The sequence below is a fragment of the Phascolarctos cinereus genome, unplaced genomic scaffold (assembly GCF_003287225.1).
Source record: "Phascolarctos cinereus isolate Bilbo 61053 unplaced genomic scaffold, phaCin_HiC Scaffold_3;HRSCAF=262, whole genome shotgun sequence".
Classification (NCBI taxonomy): Eukaryota; Metazoa; Chordata; class Mammalia; order Diprotodontia; family Phascolarctidae; genus Phascolarctos; species Phascolarctos cinereus.
Genome location: NW_027555736.1, coordinates 254,751,585 through 254,769,682, shown reverse-complemented (window position 1 = coordinate 254,769,682; position 18,098 = coordinate 254,751,585). Strand labels below are relative to the sequence as shown.

Below are 18,098 nucleotides of genomic sequence, written 5' to 3'. Positions count from 1 at the left end.
TTGTTTTGTTGGTTTTGTTAGACCAAAATGTGTACGCATACTATCATGAAATTGGATACTGATGATGATCTTCTCTTCGGATGTTATTTTGATGTAGTTCAAAATTTATGTGTGACCTAGATAGATAGGTTGATATTATATCAAAATTAGAAGAGGGCAACGTATGAACAAACAAGAAGTAGAGAGTATTGTGTGGTGTAAAATGAATATCACTTATATTAAATTAAAAAGGTTTTGTACAAATATAACCAATGTGGCCAAGATCAGAGGGAAAACAAAATTGGGGAAAATTTTTAAAGATGCTTTCTCAGATAAATGTTTCATATATGCTATGTAAAACCTTTGTCCAATTTATAAGAATGTGAATCATCTCCCAATAGATAAATTGTCAAAGGATATGAACAGGCAGTTTTTCAATGAAGAAATCAAAACTATAGTCATATGGAAAATTCTTTAAATCACCACTGGTTAGAGAAATGCAAATTAAAGCAACTTTAAGATATCACCTTAAACCTATCAGATTGATAAAATGATAGAAAGGGCAAGCAACAAATTTTGGAGGGGTAGTGGAAAAATTGGAACACATTCACTGTTGGTGGAACTGTGAGCTGATCCAACCACTTTATAGAGCAACCTGGAATTATGCCCAAAGAGTTACAAAAGTGTTTATAACCTTTGTCCCAGGAATACTACTATTAGATCTGTTTCCCAAGCTGATTTAAGGTAAAAAGGAAAAGAATCTATGTGTTCTAAATAATTATAGCAGCTCTCATGGAAGTGGAAATTGAGTGGATGCTCACCAATTGGGGAATGGCCAAACAAGCTGTGATATATGATTATGATAGAATACTACTGTGCCATAAGAAATGATAAGCTGATAGATTTTAGATAAAACATGGAAATGCTAAATAATGAAGAAAAATGAAGAGTGAAATAAGCAGAACCAGAAGAACATTGTACACAGCAACAGCAAAAGTATTCTAACAACAACTTTGAATGACTAAATCATTAGGAGTTTATAAATACTCAAATGAACTACAAAGAACCTATGAAAGAATATGCTATCCCTACCCACAGAAAGAACTGATAAATAGAAGAGTGTTTAGTATGGTTTTACATACATATACATAAATACATGTACATATATACACACACACACAAACATATTTGTGTGTAATGGTAGCCATCTATAAGGTGAGATGGGAAGGGAGGGAGAAAAAAGTGCACAGCAGAGAACAAAATAAAATTTAGAAGGAAATACAGAAAATCAGGGTAGCTATGAAAATGATATGTAGTATTACATAGTTTTTTTTAAAGTAAAGAGTGAAATGGAAATTCATTGTTTTATACTGAATCCTCTTTTTCGTTGTGCTGTGTACATAAAGCTCTTCTTTTGGTTTTTTGTATTTAAGTTTAAAATGAATAAAAATTTAAAAAAATAAAAAAAGAATAAATTGCAAAAGCATGCAAAAAAGAAAAGGTTGAAGAACAGGGGGCAAGATTTTGAGTATTCTCTAATTATAGAAGAAATAGGAGGGGTACTGAATGAAATGCACCTTAACAGGATGTAGCCTTCTCGAGAATTTTTGCCTTTTCTTCAGAAACTACAGTAAAGTTAGAATGATTGAAATGGTTGAAAAATAATCCCAAGGGATTTTTGAGATTCAAAAAGGAGGAAAGATGGGTCTTACAGTGAATGTCCATTGCATGCATTTCTCACCCTGGAAAATCCTTGAAGATATTTCTCACACCGAATAGAATAATAATAATAACATTTATCTCCCAGAGTTATTAGGATAAGAAGTGATAGTATTTCTAAAACTCTTTGCAAACCTTAAAGAGCAATATGAAAGGTAATTATTATTATTGTTACCATCATGATGATGGATGAAGAAGTAGATATATAGTCTCTAACTTTCTATGAGACAGCTGAGTGTGTTGATTTTACTAAAGAGAATTATGCAGGCATTAGGTTTTCAAAGAAACAACAATCAAGAGAGTGAGCTAGGCAGTCCTGGTGACTTAGAAGGAGAACAGACCCATGTCCAGAACAACTCTGATCATTTATTGACATAAATTTAATTATGCAATTTATACAACTCTCAGTTACCCCTGAACTTAGTTTACTTAGTGAGGTAGCAGGCCTAAAACCACACCTCCAAGTGGCCCCCTTGTGGGCTTTTCCTAGTGAACTGTGGGTAAAACGCCTGCACAGTAGGTACAAGAAATGCATGGTCTTTTAAGAGCTGACCACTCCTTAGCCACTCCCTAATCCCACCCCAATCACCTAGTTAACATATTTGGCACATGATTTATTGTATTTTATCCTATATAAAGTTTAACTGTACCACTTTAAGACAGCAGGATCCTTAAGAATCCTTACACACTGAAAAGTATAACAATAAATCTTTGTCACCTTGACTTAAAGAATGCTTGAGTCTGGGAATTCATTCCAGATGACCCATCGAGTACTCCAGTCTTTGAGGGGTCACAGCCTCTCATACCTCAACATTTATGGCACCCAGTGTGGGCCTTGTCTGAAGTCTCAGGCCTTCTCCGAGTTGAGGTAAGCCTCCCTCTCCTCTCCCCTATAGTTGGGCTGCCCTCAAGCACCTAGGAAGGCTTGGTGGGGATGGGTCGAGGTTGCAACAGGCTCTAGCAGATTTCCTTCTTGACAAGGGAAGCCTTGTTGGAACTTTTGCGGGTTTTTTTGTCCCTCAGCAGGACGTTGGTGGAGGCAAGTAGACTACAGGAGGCAGCCTTCTTTTTTTTTTTTTGCTCATAGGCAAGGAGGATGGGCCAATCTCCCTCTTCACCTCCTGATTTGCCGTTAGGTTATCTTTTACAGAACTGGAGAAAGCTCAGTCTCCAGGACCTTAAGGAAAGTTTTGCCTGGACTCCATAAGATCTGGAGAACAACAAAAAATATTGTCTGATTTGTGTAGGGGATTTCTGACAAGTCTGTCTGAGATTTTGGATTCTCCCTGTCATTATTATGTATCTGTTCCGTGTTTGTGTCTGTGTGTAATTTGACACCCTTTGCAGCCAGGTAGCAAGAAGAGCATTCCAAGGGCTGCAGCTTGACTCTGGAATGCCACTTTCTTTCTCTTCCCCTCTTCCTCCCTGGTAACAGCAGCGTCAGAGGAGCAGGTGGATGGGAGAGAAGAATACTTTATTATTTAGGTTATATGATTGGTAAAAGGCAAGTTGAGAAGGATCCTCGAAGTGTCAGGTCATAATTAGAAAGAAGTAGATATGTGCAGTTTTAAAGGCACTTTAATCAAAGTCCATCAGAGGGATAAGTAAGTAGAAGGAAGGCAAGAAAGTTTAAGCATGTAGGAATGAGAGAATATGGGTAGAAAGAAAAGCATAAGCTATTTGCATGAACAGTGTGAAGAGAGGGTTTGAGAGTAAAAGGTTTTGAAACTTTTGGAGAATTGTTAGGGAAAAAATTCTTTCTCCCTCTCTCTCTTTACATTCTAACTTTGGCCAAGTTGTTGAATATAGAAGAGAGAAAGTTAAGGAGGAAAGAAGGGTGAATCCTTTCCCCTCAGATCAAAGAGAGGCAGATTGAGTAGCACTTAATTTTCTGCCTCACATAAAAGAGACAAGTTTTTGTGCACCGGAACACAACCAAAACTTAATTTAATTCATTCTGGTAATATTTCAAATGAAATGTGATGCTCTTAATTGAATGCTTAAGTCAGAATTTATTATACTGTTTGGGACTAAGGTAAACTGGGGTCCAAGTACAAGCACCTAACATAAGCACCCAAGCACTGCATCAGTGAGGATTGGAAAGGAAAGAGATTTCTCCATTTTGTTTGTCACATAACTAAGAATATATGATCAGATTTTGGTACAAATTTCTTTATATTCTTATTGAAGAAAATCTAAAAAAAAATTTTCCTCAGAGGGTGTGATTTCTAATGTAGCATTCCCCTCTTGGTCTACTCCTCTACATCACGTTTATAAGTTGGAAGATCAAGAGGTCAGTGACCCCAGGTATTTGTGAGTCCACACTCAAAGACTCAAACCACTTGGCACAACTAGTTCAAAGAAAAGGAAACAATTACAGCATGAACCTTTCCACTGTAAATATGAGGCACACTATTCCTCAAATACGCACAGAGTCAATGGGAAGAGTGGGCCCATGCATAGTAGCTGGTTAAAAGATACATATAAGAAACAAAGCTGGCCAAGCCAGTGCAAGTCTCTGCCACTTCAACACCCTGACTTCCTTTCTCTTATTGTGAAATTTGACTGTGCTCTTTAAAAATGTTTTAACATTTATATTATTTTTAATTTAAAGAATAAAAGAACCATTTCCATAATACAGTATAATAAAACATGCTTGCACGTGAAATTGAAAATCTATTATGCACACCATGCTATTCCCTTTAAGTAAGTTTAAATGAACTTTTAAAAAGTTATCATGTAAATATTTTTTTCTTTCCCCCACCCTAGAGATGGGTATTAGACACAAATATGTATATTTGTAAAATCATTTTATAATCTATTTATCAGTTCTTTCTCTTTATGCAGATAATGTCTTCTTTTACATGCCTTTTGTAGTTAATCTGGGTACTTGTAATAGTGAAAATGTTACTTTTTCTGGCAACAGTATCTTTGCTGGCCAGTTCTTACTGTTGAATTCCCTGGGTCTGCTTTTCTCCTTAGCTCAACTTCTGACAGCAGAGCTGATTCTCACTCTATTTAAAATAGAGCTGTTGTTTTTTTTTTTTATATCAAGGCAAGGGGCTTGGCTAATCTAGACTTTGCTTGCATGGCATCAGTTGCCTTCATCATATAAGCAAGCACCCTAAATACTCTCAGGTTGATCAAAAGTGGTCATGTTAACTAAGGAGTTAAAAATATTAAGCTTTATTTAAATTTGCTTTACAAAGAGTGAATGAGACACTCCCAAGTTTTGCAACCTTTACTATCTGTGAATAGGACACATAGGGTGATCATTTTATGTCAAAATGGGAAAAGTTTAAAATCTAAGAAACTTATACTAGCATGTCTTAAACGCTGACTTATGGACTCAGCAGTTGAAGATTACCAATCTATGCTTTTCTCTTCTATAGTCATTGAACTCTGTTCACAGCTCTGTTGTATTATAAATTATCCTTCATTCGGTAAATAACAGAGTAAGAAGGAGCCACCTAAAATGTAATCACAGTAACAGGGGAAAGAAACCAAATAAACATGGCTCAGAATCATGCTTTATGATGAAGACTCCATAGATATAATGGTGATTAAGAGAGGGATTGTTGGCTTTTTATTCGTTCCCCCCCACTGAGTTGAATCCTTGAGAAAAAAAGAAAGTTGATCTTGGAAATATTCTAGATATAGAACTCGAAAAGTATAAGGGCCCTGAAATTATAAATATTCCTTCTTTAAAAAAAAAAGAATGTGGAAGTGAGAATGGAAACATGTTTCTGTGTATACAATTAAACATTCAGCAGGTGGCAGCAGAGCTATATCTTCTGGGTGATGAGAATGGTATTTGAACTTTGAGGATCACCTCACAGAAATCTTAGCCATACTTGCTCCATAAATCAGATTATTAGGTCAATGTCACAGAGAATAACAGTTTCTCTCTCCCATTAAATAGGCTATTTTTCTCTGAGGAACAAGGTGTTCATTGGAGGAGACTTGCAAATCTCTTATTGTGAATTGTGACTTTCATAACTCAATTTCTCCACCTAAAAGATTGGAAAAAAGGTATATGAGCTATTCCTATCAAGGCAATGAGTGAGTATAACTGAAACTATAGGTAAATAATTTAGGTGAAATGTAATCCTAGGAAAAAGGAGATGAAAAGTTGAGTTAGGAAGCAGTAGAGTGCCAAGGACCAGGAAAAGAGACTCTGAGAATAAACTGATTCACAAAAGAGATTCAGTGTGTTGGTCATTGGAAATGGAAGATGTTTGAGAAGGTTTGACATTCAGAAATGGGCCTAAGATCAATTAGAAATGTATTAGGAGCACAGAAAAGCCTACAACATGTCATCCAACTGTTTAGAGTTATCTAAGTAATGTGTGGTCATTGACACTGAGTCAAAACCATCAGTTCTGAGAGTCTCAGTGTCAACAACATTCCCCAGTCCTTTGGCACTAGTTCTAAGAGAACTATCCGAAGTTCAGGAAAGAAACTTCTCCCTGGGAGGAAGAAGGTGTTCTTCCTCTTTTTGAATAGAGCAAGACATGCAAATTGGGTCCCACCCTACTGGGATGAAAAGCAGCCCCAAACCTGTACCTGTACCTCCTGTGGGAGACAAACTCTAGTGCTCTGTGTCCTTCCCCACAGAGGACTAACCTGGAAACTCACCATGAAATTTAGGCTGAACTGGATTTTCCTTCTGACCATTTTCCAAGGTAGTTTTATGGAGACGAAGGGACAATGTGAAGTGGTGACTTCATGTGACTATTGACTTTAATGTAATGTCTCTGTGTTGCAGGTGTCCAGTGTGATGTGGAGCTGGTGGAGTCTGGGGGAGATGTGATACAGCCTGGGGGATCTCTGAGTCTCTCCTGCAAAGCTTCTGGATTTACTTTCAGCAGCTACGGATGAGCTGGGTCCGCCAGGCTTCAGGAAAGGGACTGGAATGGGTTGCAAGCATTAGTGGTAGTAGTAGTAGTACATACTATGCAGACTCTGTGAAAGGCCGATTCACCATCTCCAGAGATAATGGCAACAGCATCTTATATCTACAAATGACTTCCCTTGAGACTGAGGACACAGCTGTGTATTACTGTGCAAGAGACACAGTGAGGAAAAGGAATGTGAGACCTGATAAAAAACTTCCCCTGCCAGGAGGTGAAGTGTCAGTGAGGCAAGAAGTGGACTGAGCTCATGATGCAGAAAGTAAAAGATGCCTATATCCAGGAACAGGTATAGTGAATTTCTATTTTTGGCTTGTGGTGTTTTTTTCTCCTGTCCCAGGAGAAAGCAACTTTTCCAGTACTAGCTATCATTCTTAATGCCTCACTCTCAGTCCCACCTCTACCCCATAATTAATTAGTAGTTATGTATCGTCCATTCTACTTTTATCAGAAATGTACTGTACTCTACCTTCTCTCCTGAAGGTACTGAACCCACCCTGAGGTAGGACTTTCCCAACTCATACCTGGACTATTATGCTAGCTTGATATTTGTTCTCCCAGCCTTAGTACTCTCTTCACTCCAGTTCACAGGAAACTCAGCTATTAATATCATCTTCCTGAAACATAGATCTGACAGTTTTTCCCAAGTTCTGGTTAATCCGGAATAAACCATAAGTTCTGATTTGGCTTTTAAATCCTTTTGTAGCATGGCTCCTTCCTTTCTTATTCTACCTGAATTCTTTCCACATGTTCATCAATCCAATGACACTGATCTCCTTGCTGTTCCTTTCACAACAGATTCCATCATTCTATTGTGCATTTTCACTGGCTGGAATGCTTCTCCTCCTCATCCCTGCCTCCCGGCCCCCTTGACCTCCTTAAATCTTACCTAAAATATTCCCCACCTTCTACTTTACCCATCCTCTTTCATTCTACCTTTCTGCTGCATATATACAGATACACACACTCACACAGTGATATAGATAAATAAATAGTGCGTTATTATTTCAATGTTGTCTCTCTGAATAAGAGTGACCTCCTTAAAAAGAGGTACAATGTTTTGCCTTTCTTCATATCCCGAGTAATTAGCACTGTGCTTGGCACATAGTTTACTACGCTCAATAAATAAATACTTGTTGCTGATCTGACCTTCTGTTCCTTTTTGAATTTGGCTCTCCTAAATTGCTGAGCTTTGTTCTATTTCTGATTTCCATGTTATATACATAATGAGTAAATACTTTGACATTTTAAGATATCCATATGAGGTATAATAAATTATTGAGTATTGTTATGAATTAAATTTAACAAAAAGGTAAATTAAGGCACCTTTCTCTAAGCAAGAACATATTTTATTTTCAAGGCTGGTAACGTGAGAACTAGATGGGTCAAAACTGCCTCAGTCTCCAGCCAAAGATCCCAAGCATAAAACAGCTCTCCTTGTATAGATTTGGCTAGTACAGAACAAAGAAAAGAACAGGATAGGTGACATCAAGGGCTTGAGGTCAACATGAGTTTTTTACATAGGTGAGTGTGGGGAACAACATGAGTGTTTGGAAATTTGGAGTGGGGCCTAACACCAACCCTCCTTCTTTCCCATTTATGACTAAGAAGTGGTTATTTGAGTCTACTTTCATGTTAGAAGATAGTGGTCTAGACTTCTTCTGATTGCAAACCAGATAGCCCTGAAGGATAGTTTTGTAGTGTATAGATATTAGAGCAAATTCCCTTATGGCAAACCATATTCCCTCAGGGTTAGCAGAATTCCTTCAGACAGGAATACACACTGATTAGCAAGAGAACTGGATTTCAAACCTTAACCCCTTACAGGTCAGCTGAATTCTGAACTAAGTTGAGAGACATAGAACCATAACTAAGTACTCAGTTATAGGGCATAATCAATTAATTGTAAATAAGATAAATGAGAAAATGATACAGGATCCACTTTAATCTTCTCAGTATTATATGCATACAGCCATATCACATGCATTACTCATAGATTAAAAATGCCTTTACAAAGAGACTAAAGAGTGTCCCACTCACAACTTGTAATCCAGTATAAAAAAAGTGTTTATAGCTTTAGCTGATGTAAGTAATTTCATTAATCAACCTGAGAGGATTTTTAGGCTTGAAATATGAAAGGAACTGACTCTACATGAGGAAGTTGTAGGACTGGCTAACCAGTAGTATCCCAAAACTGTTAAAGCAAATGGGCAAACCCTGCTCAAATGAGTTATTAAAAAGGATTTAAATTCATTTTTAAAAGTAAGGAAATTCTAGTTGCTCCTCTCAGGTGCCTTCTTACCCTGACACCAGAGCTTTTTGTACCCAGTAGCAATTGGTCACTGACTCCTCAGCAATGTTGATTACATTGGCACCAGAACAGAAACATTTAGAAAAGATTTTCAATGCAGTCATCATTACTGATATCTTGGAAAGTTAGGATTCAGCTCATCAAAACTTAATGAAAAAAACTGTGCTTTGTATCTTGTTTACCAGACTCCATTTCTGATCACCCATTCAGTATTCAAAATGTCTGTTCATGGATGTAGATATTCTGGCACTGACAAATTGATGAGGTTTAAAATTGAACATTATTATTTTTGCACTTAATAGTATTTTATGTTATCCAATTGCATATAAAGATTGTTTTCAAAATTCATTTTACAAGATTTTAAATTCTGAATTTTTCTCCCTCCCTCCTTTGTAACATATACAATCATTTTAAATATATTTTCATATTAGTCATATTAGGAAAGAACAATCAGAACACAAGGGAAAAACTGGGACAAAGAAAAAAAATAGTTAAAATAGTATGATTTGATCTGCATGCAGACTCCATAGTTCTTTCTCTGGAGTTGGATACCATGATTCATCTTGAGTCCTTTGGAAACATTTTGGATCATTGTGTTGCTGACATAGCTAATTATCCATCATAGCTGGTCATCAAACAAAGTAGCTGTTATTGTGTACAACTTTCTTCCGGTTCTGCTCACTTTACTTTGTATCAATTCAAGTAAATGTTTCAGGTTTCCCTGAAATCATCTTGCTTCTTATTTATTACAGCACAATAATATTCTGTCACAATCAAATATCACAGCTTATTTAGCCATTCCCCAGGTCATATGTATCACCTCAATTTCCATTTCTTGGCCACAACATAAGGATATCCTTTGATCCAACAACACCACTGCTAGGTCTATATCCTAATGAGAATGAAAAAAGGAGAGAGGACCTACTGGTAAAATTTAACTATGTTCTACATAACGTATGGAATTTTCACTTTCTTTAGTAAAGATTATGATACAGTGACTGAAAAATGAAAATACAAGTCCTGTGCCAGTGAAGGAAAAAAAAAACACAAAATTGACATAGTTCAGATTCTATGCATTATACAAGATTTCACAATCCCAATGGCTGATGTGAAAATAATTTGTTTTTATGGAGGTCCTAATGGACCTTGAAAACCCTTACCCTTACTTCCCATCTTCACCCTTCTTCCCATGGAATAAGAGCACTGACCCACCCCTTTCCTACTCAGTACAAAAAGGCAAGGTAAATAAGAGCAGGGAAAAGATGCTCTATTTCCTGAGGACATAGTGATGGCAGACTTGGAAGCTCTGAATAAGGAGAGTGGTATCTTATTTGGAAGTTCAGTAAAATGCTCTGAAAGTGTAGAAGACAAACTCATGCCCCACAAGGGCATAATGTGCTCAAAGTAAGTTGAGGGGAGTTATTTAAACTGCAAAGAGAATATAGTAGAAACTCTTTCTAAATGCTGTAGAAGAAGAAATGGGGAGATGGTTTGTTGGGGTGCCTATGTCATTGTCCCACAATACATTATGGGCCTATATTAGAAACAGTATATGCCTTGAGATACAATGGAAGTTTCTTGGCATCTCTTGTCCAGTTCATGCTTCATTTACTTTAGGTGGAAGAGAGGTATGAGAGAACATATTTGGCAGTAGAGGTATATAACAGGTGGATTCCAAAATTAAAAATGAGCAAAGGCACCAGAAGGAAACACAAGAGCCAATGGACAGGGGCAGAGATATAGAGGGAAAAGGTACCCATGAGCAGATTCAATTCAAAATCAAGGATAAGAGACTTAGGGTGCTTCCTTAATCAGAAATTGGAAGAGACTCCCTCAGAAAATATCAGTAATAGAAAAAAGCCTAATAAGCTTTTTCTTCGTATTGAGAATAATTGGAGTGATTGGAAAGGACAGACCCTGTGTTTTGCATCACCAATGTTGCATATTCTTAGTGTCATAAAATGTCCTCCAGGGTTTTAGAACCAGTTCTAGAGGATCTTTCTCTTTGCAGGTCAGGGAGAGCACTAACTCCAAGGAGGTGGCAGCTGTTCTTCCTTTTATTAAAGGGGTGTGGGAGATATCTTTACTTCTTCTGAATTATTTCTTGCCACTGGACCCAGATGGCTCTGGAGATGAAAGCATGTCTGTTGACTGTGCACAGTCTTCCACCACTTTAATCCAATTCACTTGCAAATCATGACATCACCTTGCTGATGCCATGGTCCTCTTTGATAAGGAAAAACAAACAAGAAGAGTGAAGGGAGGAGGACATTCAAACTTCTTTTTCCCTTGTTATGTAAACCAGCCCAAATCCTCTAGCTCTAGGAGAGGAACTTCAGTCTTGTGTGACTTCTCTTTTATCCTAATGACTGACCCTGTAGAGACTCCACACTGGGATTTGAGCTGGATTGGATGTTTTTAAAAAATATATTTCACATTGAATTCACAGAGCAAACAAGCATTTCCACAACACAGCACAAGAAAAAGATGATGCATACATAACTGCAAATCTACCATGCACAACATGCTATTCCCTCCAAATATAGAATAACATTATCCTGTAACTCATGTAAAATTATCATGTAAATGTAATCATGCAAAAAAAAAATCTTCCCTGGGATCATCTTGTATTCATCCTTGTTTCTGAGAATAATTACTTCCTATATTATCTCCTCCTTTCCCCCTTTGCCTAGAGCAATCTATTCCAAAGCTTATTTCTGTTTCTTTAAAATTTATGTTGTTCTCTGATACTCACATGCTTGCTACAAGCCATGAGGTAATAATGCATTAAATGGCTGTCCAGTTCTGGAGCTGAAAAAGACCTCTGGTGGCACCTAGTCTAATCCCTCAAAAAGAGAAAACCAAGGTAAGGGAATTTAACTGATTCTTTGTAGATCACAGTGTCAAAGTGTCAAAGGTAGAATTTGAAACTAAGTCATCTGACTCCAGACAACTACGTCAGTTGGTTGAGATTATGGCATAATAATAAGATAAACTTATGGTTAACCCAGAAGAGTATTGGTCTAAATTTATTTAATTTGCTCAAAGGAAGTTGAGAGGGAGGTTATGATAAACTACAAAGAGACCATAATACAATCTCTCTTTCTAAATGCTGAGGAAGAAGAAATGGGGGTTAGTTTCTAGGAGAGGGCTAGTTTGAAATGAAGCAGACTCCTTTTATTCATAAATAGTACAATAATGCCTTTAAAGTATAGGAAAAAATTAAACCACAGCAATTTAGACCATCACGAATTCACTGGGCTAAAAATAAACTCATTAGTGGTGTTAAGGGGAGTAGAGTTAGCGTAAGTAGAGGTCTCGCATATCTTTCCTTCCTATGATTTAATTTTGCCCTGCATATACCAGCGCCCATCCAGGCCAGAGGAAATCTCTGGAAGTCAGACCCATTGGGCTGCCTGAAGGCAGGAAATGGAAAAAAAAAAGTGGTGTGACCATCTAAGACAGAATACTCAGTTTTCCTGCTACAGTTAAACCAAACTACAGACTATTGACTACCATCATATGTGGACAACTATTTGCTACCTTCCTTGTCTATGCCCAAAACAAAATAGCTAAGGAAGGATTAATTTTATCAGTATTAGTCATCGCACAATGTGCTGTTATTGTGCAAAACGTTCTCTAGATTCTGCTCATTCCACTCAGTATCAGACCATGGAAGTCTTTCAGGTTTTCTGAATTCAGTGTGTTCATCATTTCTTATAGCACAAAAGTATTCCATTACATTCATATACCACAACTTGCTCAGCCATTCCACAATTAATGGGCATCCTCTCAATTTCCAATTCTTTGCCACCACAAAAAGAGCTGCCATGAATATTTTTGGACATGTGGGTCCTTCTCCCATTTGTATTATCTCTTTGGGATGCAGCCCTAGAAGTGCTATTGCTGGGTCAAAGGGTATGCACATTTTTATAGCCCTTTAGGCATAGTTCCAAATTGTTCTCCAAAGTGATTGAATCATTTCACCACTCTACCAACAATGCATTAGTGTTCCAATTTTCCCACATCTTCTCCAACAGTTATCATTTTCCTGCTTTGTCATGTTAGCCAATCTGATAGGTGTGAAATGGTACCTTAGAGTTGGTAATATATAGAGATGCCAATGAGTTATGTGGGTTTATTTTATAGCCTGCAGCTTTGCTAAAGTTGTTTTTTATTTCAGGTAGTTTTGTACTTGATTCTCTAAGTATATCATCATGTCATCTGCAAAGAGTCATAGCTTTCTTCTCTGCCTATTCTAATACCTTCAATTTTTTTCTTCTCTTATTGCTAAAGCCAACATTTCCAGTATGATACTGAATAACAGTGGTGATAATGGACATCCTTGTTTCACCCCTGATACTATTGGAAATACTTCTAGTCTGTCCACATTACATATTATGCTAGCTGAAGGTTTTAGATAGATGCTATGTATTCTTTTAAGGAAGACTCCATTTATGCCTATGCTTTCTAGTGTTTTTAATAGGAATGGGTGTTGTATTTTGCCAAAAACTTTTTCTGCATCTATTGAGATGATCATGTGGTTTCTGTTGGTTTTGGTGTTGATATTCTGAATTATACTGATAGTTTTCCTAATATTATACCAGTTCTACGTTCCTGGTATAAATCCTACCTGGTCATAGTGTATTATTCTTGTGATAAGTTGCTGCAATCTATTTGCTAGTATTTTGTTTAAATTTTTACATGTATATTCATTAGAGAAATTGGTGTATAATTTTCTTTCTGTATTTTGATTCTTCCTGGTTTAGGTATCAGCACCATATTTGTATCATGAAAAGAATTTGGTAAGACTCCTTCTACACCTATTTCCCCAAAGAGTCTGTATAGTATTGGAATTAATTGTTCTTTAAATGTTTGATAGAATTCACATGTAAATCTCTCTGGCCCTGGAGAATTTTTCCTAGGGAGTTCATCAGTAGCTTGTTCAATTTCTTTTTCTGAGATGGGGTTATTTAAGTATTTTCCTTCCACTTCTGTCAATCTGGGCAATTTATATTTTTGAAAATATGTATCCATTTCCCTAAGATTGTTAAATTTGTTGGCATACAATTGAGCAAAATAATTCCTAATTATTGTTTCAATTTCCTTTTTCTTGGTGGTAGATTCACTGTTTTCATTCTTGATGCTAGTAATTTCATTTTCTTCTTTCTTTTTTCTAATTGAATTAATCAAAGATTCATGTATTTTACTGTTTTTTTCAAAAAACCAGCTCTTAGTTTTATTTATTAGTTCAATAGTTTTTTAATTTCAATTTTCTTAATTTTCCCTTTGGTTTTCAATACTTCTAATTTGGTGTTTAAGTGAGGATTTTCAATTAGTCCCTTGTCTAGTTTTTTTAGTTGTATGCCCAATTCATTGAACTCCTCTTTTTTTAATTTTATTTATATAAGCATTTAGAGATATAAAACTTCCCCTAACAAATGCTTTCACTGCAGTCCATAAGTTTTTATATGTTATCTTACTATTCTCATTCTCTTGAATGAAATTATTGATTGTTTCTATGATTTGTTGTTTGACCCAGTCATTTTTTAGGATTAGATTATTTAGTTTCCAATTATTTTTTAGTCTATCTTTCCATGGCCCTTTATTACATATAATTTATATTGCATCATGATCTGAAAAAGATACATTTAATATTTCTGCCTTTCTACATTGGATTGTGATGTTTTTATGCCCTGGTACATGGTCAATTTTTGTCTATGTTCCATGTACCGCCGAGAAAAAAAGTATATTCCTTTTTTTCTCCATTCATTTTTCTCCAGAGGTCTATTGTACTTAACTTTTCTAATGTTCTGTTCATCCGGGTAACTTCTTTCTTGTTCATTTTGTAGTTAGAGTTATCTAGTTCAGAGAGGGAGAGGACTTTAGTCCTACTAAAGTTCCAGCCTTGCTGATTCCAGCCCAACACCAGGTAAGCTGTCAGAACCCTGCAGCCTCCAACTGCCAACCAGGAGGAAATTCGAAAGCCTAGCTGGTAGAGCAGGCAAACACCAACACCTGGACCTCTGAGTGCCTCAGTGACGGTGGGGGAACCAGTGGAAACTAGCTCAGAAAGTTACAAGGTGCCTTGGCATTCTACAGCAAAGGAGGTCCCAGTGCCTCAGGAGATCTAATGGAGGCAGCACTGCAAGGGGCCCCAGGCAGATAAACACCCTGAAGCACTCATCTAAAAGGAGCTGAAGAAAGCTAGAGAAAAGGAAAAGCAGGCAACCTAGAATTACCTGAAAGTTCCATTTCTTAGAGATATAAAACTACCCCAAGGGAGTGTGCCCTTGGCTCTTTTAATAATTTCCATTGATATTCTTGATCTTTTGCTTTTCCAAATAAATTTTGTTATTATTTTATCAAGATCTATAATGTATCATTTTGGTCATTTGATTGCATCAAAAGGGTATATTAATTTTGACATATTGTCATTTTTATTATATGAACAGGGCCTATCAAAGAGCATTCAATATTCTTCCATCCATTTACATTGTTATTTATTTCTTTAAGGAACATTTTGTAATTTGAAAGTGTATGGGTCTTTTGTGTATTTTGCTTCGAAGATATTTTATGCATTTTGTACTTATTTGGATTGGAATTTCTTTTTCCATTATTGCTTATTAGTTTTTGTTTTTATTTTACTATTAGGCAGTTTTAAAGTTTCTGTTTTGTTTTAAGGAAAAGAGTTTTAGTTCAATCAATTATCTTAGTGGAAAGAAAGTTTGGACTATGTTGTGTTAACTGAAAAGGAAGTGCAATTTTGCTTAGATTCATTATTTACTTATGTTTATTATTTAATTTGGGATAAACACATATGTGGGGCATGTCCCAAGATAGATGTGTTTTATAGACAACTTATCTCCAATTCTACTTAGGACGGAATTAGAATTGATTGCAATTGAAGTGGAAAATTAATTGGATTAAAAATGTTTTTTAAAAACAGAAAGATCAGATGAATATATATATATATATATATATATATATATATATATATATATATATATATATATATATATATATATATATATGTAATGTGGAAACATTTTCAGAATCCTACCTTCTATAATATTTAAAAATATTCAGCTTTGAAATTCTCAATTATTTGAAGTTTTGTTATTTTAATATTTTATTGCTTTGACATGTAAATTTTTTTGCATTCGTTTTTTAAAAAAATTGACTTCCAACTTCCTTCCCTCCCCTCTTTCACTCTTCAATGACAAGAAGGCAAGGCAAGATGCAAATCATATTTCCATATCACAAATGTTCAAAACCAAACACAGAGTAAAAACAAGAACCTGGAAACAAAATAAAGTTTAAAGAAGTATGCTTTGATCTACATTTAGATTTCTTTAACTCTTTCTTTGGAGATGAATAGCATTTCTCATCGTAAGTGCTTGGGAATTGTCTTGGATCATGTTATTGCTGAAAATAGCTATGACATTCATAGTTGATCATCATGCAATCCTGCAGTTACTGCGGACAGTCTTTTTGTGGTTCTTCTCATTTCTTTTTGAAACAGTTTATGTAAGTCTTCTATTTCCAAAATGCTATTAAACTGTGCATACTCTTTCATCCAGTAATGCTAGTACTATGTTTATATTGCAAATAGATAAAATACAAAACAAAACAAAAAAAGGCAATGATCCTGTATATACAATAATATTTATATCAGCTCTTTTTGGGGTGGCAAAGAATTGGAAATTGAGGTGATGCCAATCAACTGGAGAATGATTAGACAATTTGTGGTATAAGATTGCAATAGAATACTATTTTGCAATGACAAATGGTGAGGAAGATATCAGAAAAACCTGTAACAAATTTGTCTCTAAAATATTTGAATCAGTTAAAAACACTACCAAGAGTGCTTCAGTGTGCCAATTTTCTCAGATCTCCTCCAAGATTTTTCATTTACCTTGTTGGCCAATCCAGTAGGTGTGAGGGGGTACTTCAGAGTAGTTTTAATTTACATTTCTCTAATCAATAGTGATTTAGAGTATTTTTAAATGAGTATTGATTTCTTTGATTTCAAGCTGCATGTTCACATCTTTGACCTGTTACCAATTGGGGAACAATTTGTATTCTTAGTCATTCAAAGTTCACTCCTTATTTGAGAAATGACGCCTTGATTAAAAAGAGACTTCTTCAAATTTTTCACAGTTCTTTCCCTTCATCAATAGTGATAAAGTTCAGAGTAAGAAGTATCATTTTCCCATGTAGGAATGCCGACAATTTAAACTTAATTGAATTCCTTATGATCTTTCTTTCCCATTTGCCATTTAAACTTCTCTTCAGTCTCATATTTGAAAATCAGCTTTTTAATTCAGCTCTAGTCTTTTGATCAGGAATGCTTGAAAGTCCTCTATTTCATTAAATTCCATTTCCCCCCGAAATTATGCTGGACAGGTGATTCTTCACTGTAATCCTAACTCATTTTCCCTCTAGAAAATCATATCCCAAGCCCTCTGATTCCTTTATGTAGAAGCTGCTAAATCTTATGTGATCCCAACTGAGGCTTCATATTATTTGAATTCCCTTTTTTTCTGGCTACTTATGATATTTTCCCTTCACCTGATTCCTGTGGAATTTGATAATACCAATCTTTGGAATTTTAATTTCTGTTATCTTTGAGGAGGTGAAGGGCAGATTCTTTCAATTTCTATTTTACCTCTGGTACAAGATATCAAGGCAATTTTCCTTGATAATTTCTAGATATATAAAGTCTAGGCTCTTCTTTTAATCATGTCTTTAAAGTAGTCCAATAAAGCTTAAATTTTCTTTCTCTTGTATTTTTAGTCAGTTTTTTTTTCAGAAGAGATATTTCACATTTTTTCCTATTTTTTTCTTCCTTTTGATTATGTTTTATTGTTTCTTGATATTTCACAGAGTTATTACCTTCCACGTGCCCAATTCTAATTTTTTTAGGAATTATTTTCTTTACTGAACTCTTGTGCTGCCTCTTCCATTTAGCCAATTCTATTTTTTAAGAATCTATTTTCTTCATCAAATTCAGTACATTTTTCCCATTTGGCCAATTCTTTTAAAAATTCTTATTTTTATTGAATAAACACACACACAGACACACACACACGCACACATACATGCATACATGCATGTATATTTCCATTTGGTTGAGTGGCTTTTTAAGGAGTTCTCTTCAGTTGATTTTTGTG

At 35.7% G+C, this 18,098-nt stretch overlaps 1 long non-coding RNA gene and 1 pseudogene across 2 annotated transcripts in view; one reads left to right on the top strand and one right to left on the bottom strand.

Annotated features, from left to right (window-relative positions):
- LOC110203681 (uncharacterized) overlaps window positions 1–18,098 on the bottom strand; it is a 261,878-nt gene that overhangs the window by 178,776 nt on the left and 65,004 nt on the right. The window lies entirely within an intron of this gene.
- LOC110204655 (immunoglobulin heavy variable 3-23-like) lies at window positions 6,255–7,866 on the top strand (annotated as a pseudogene). The gene is made up of 2 exons (XR_002323363.2): window positions 6,255–6,383; window positions 6,467–7,866. The product of XR_002323363.2 is annotated as an immunoglobulin heavy variable 3-23-like (transcript).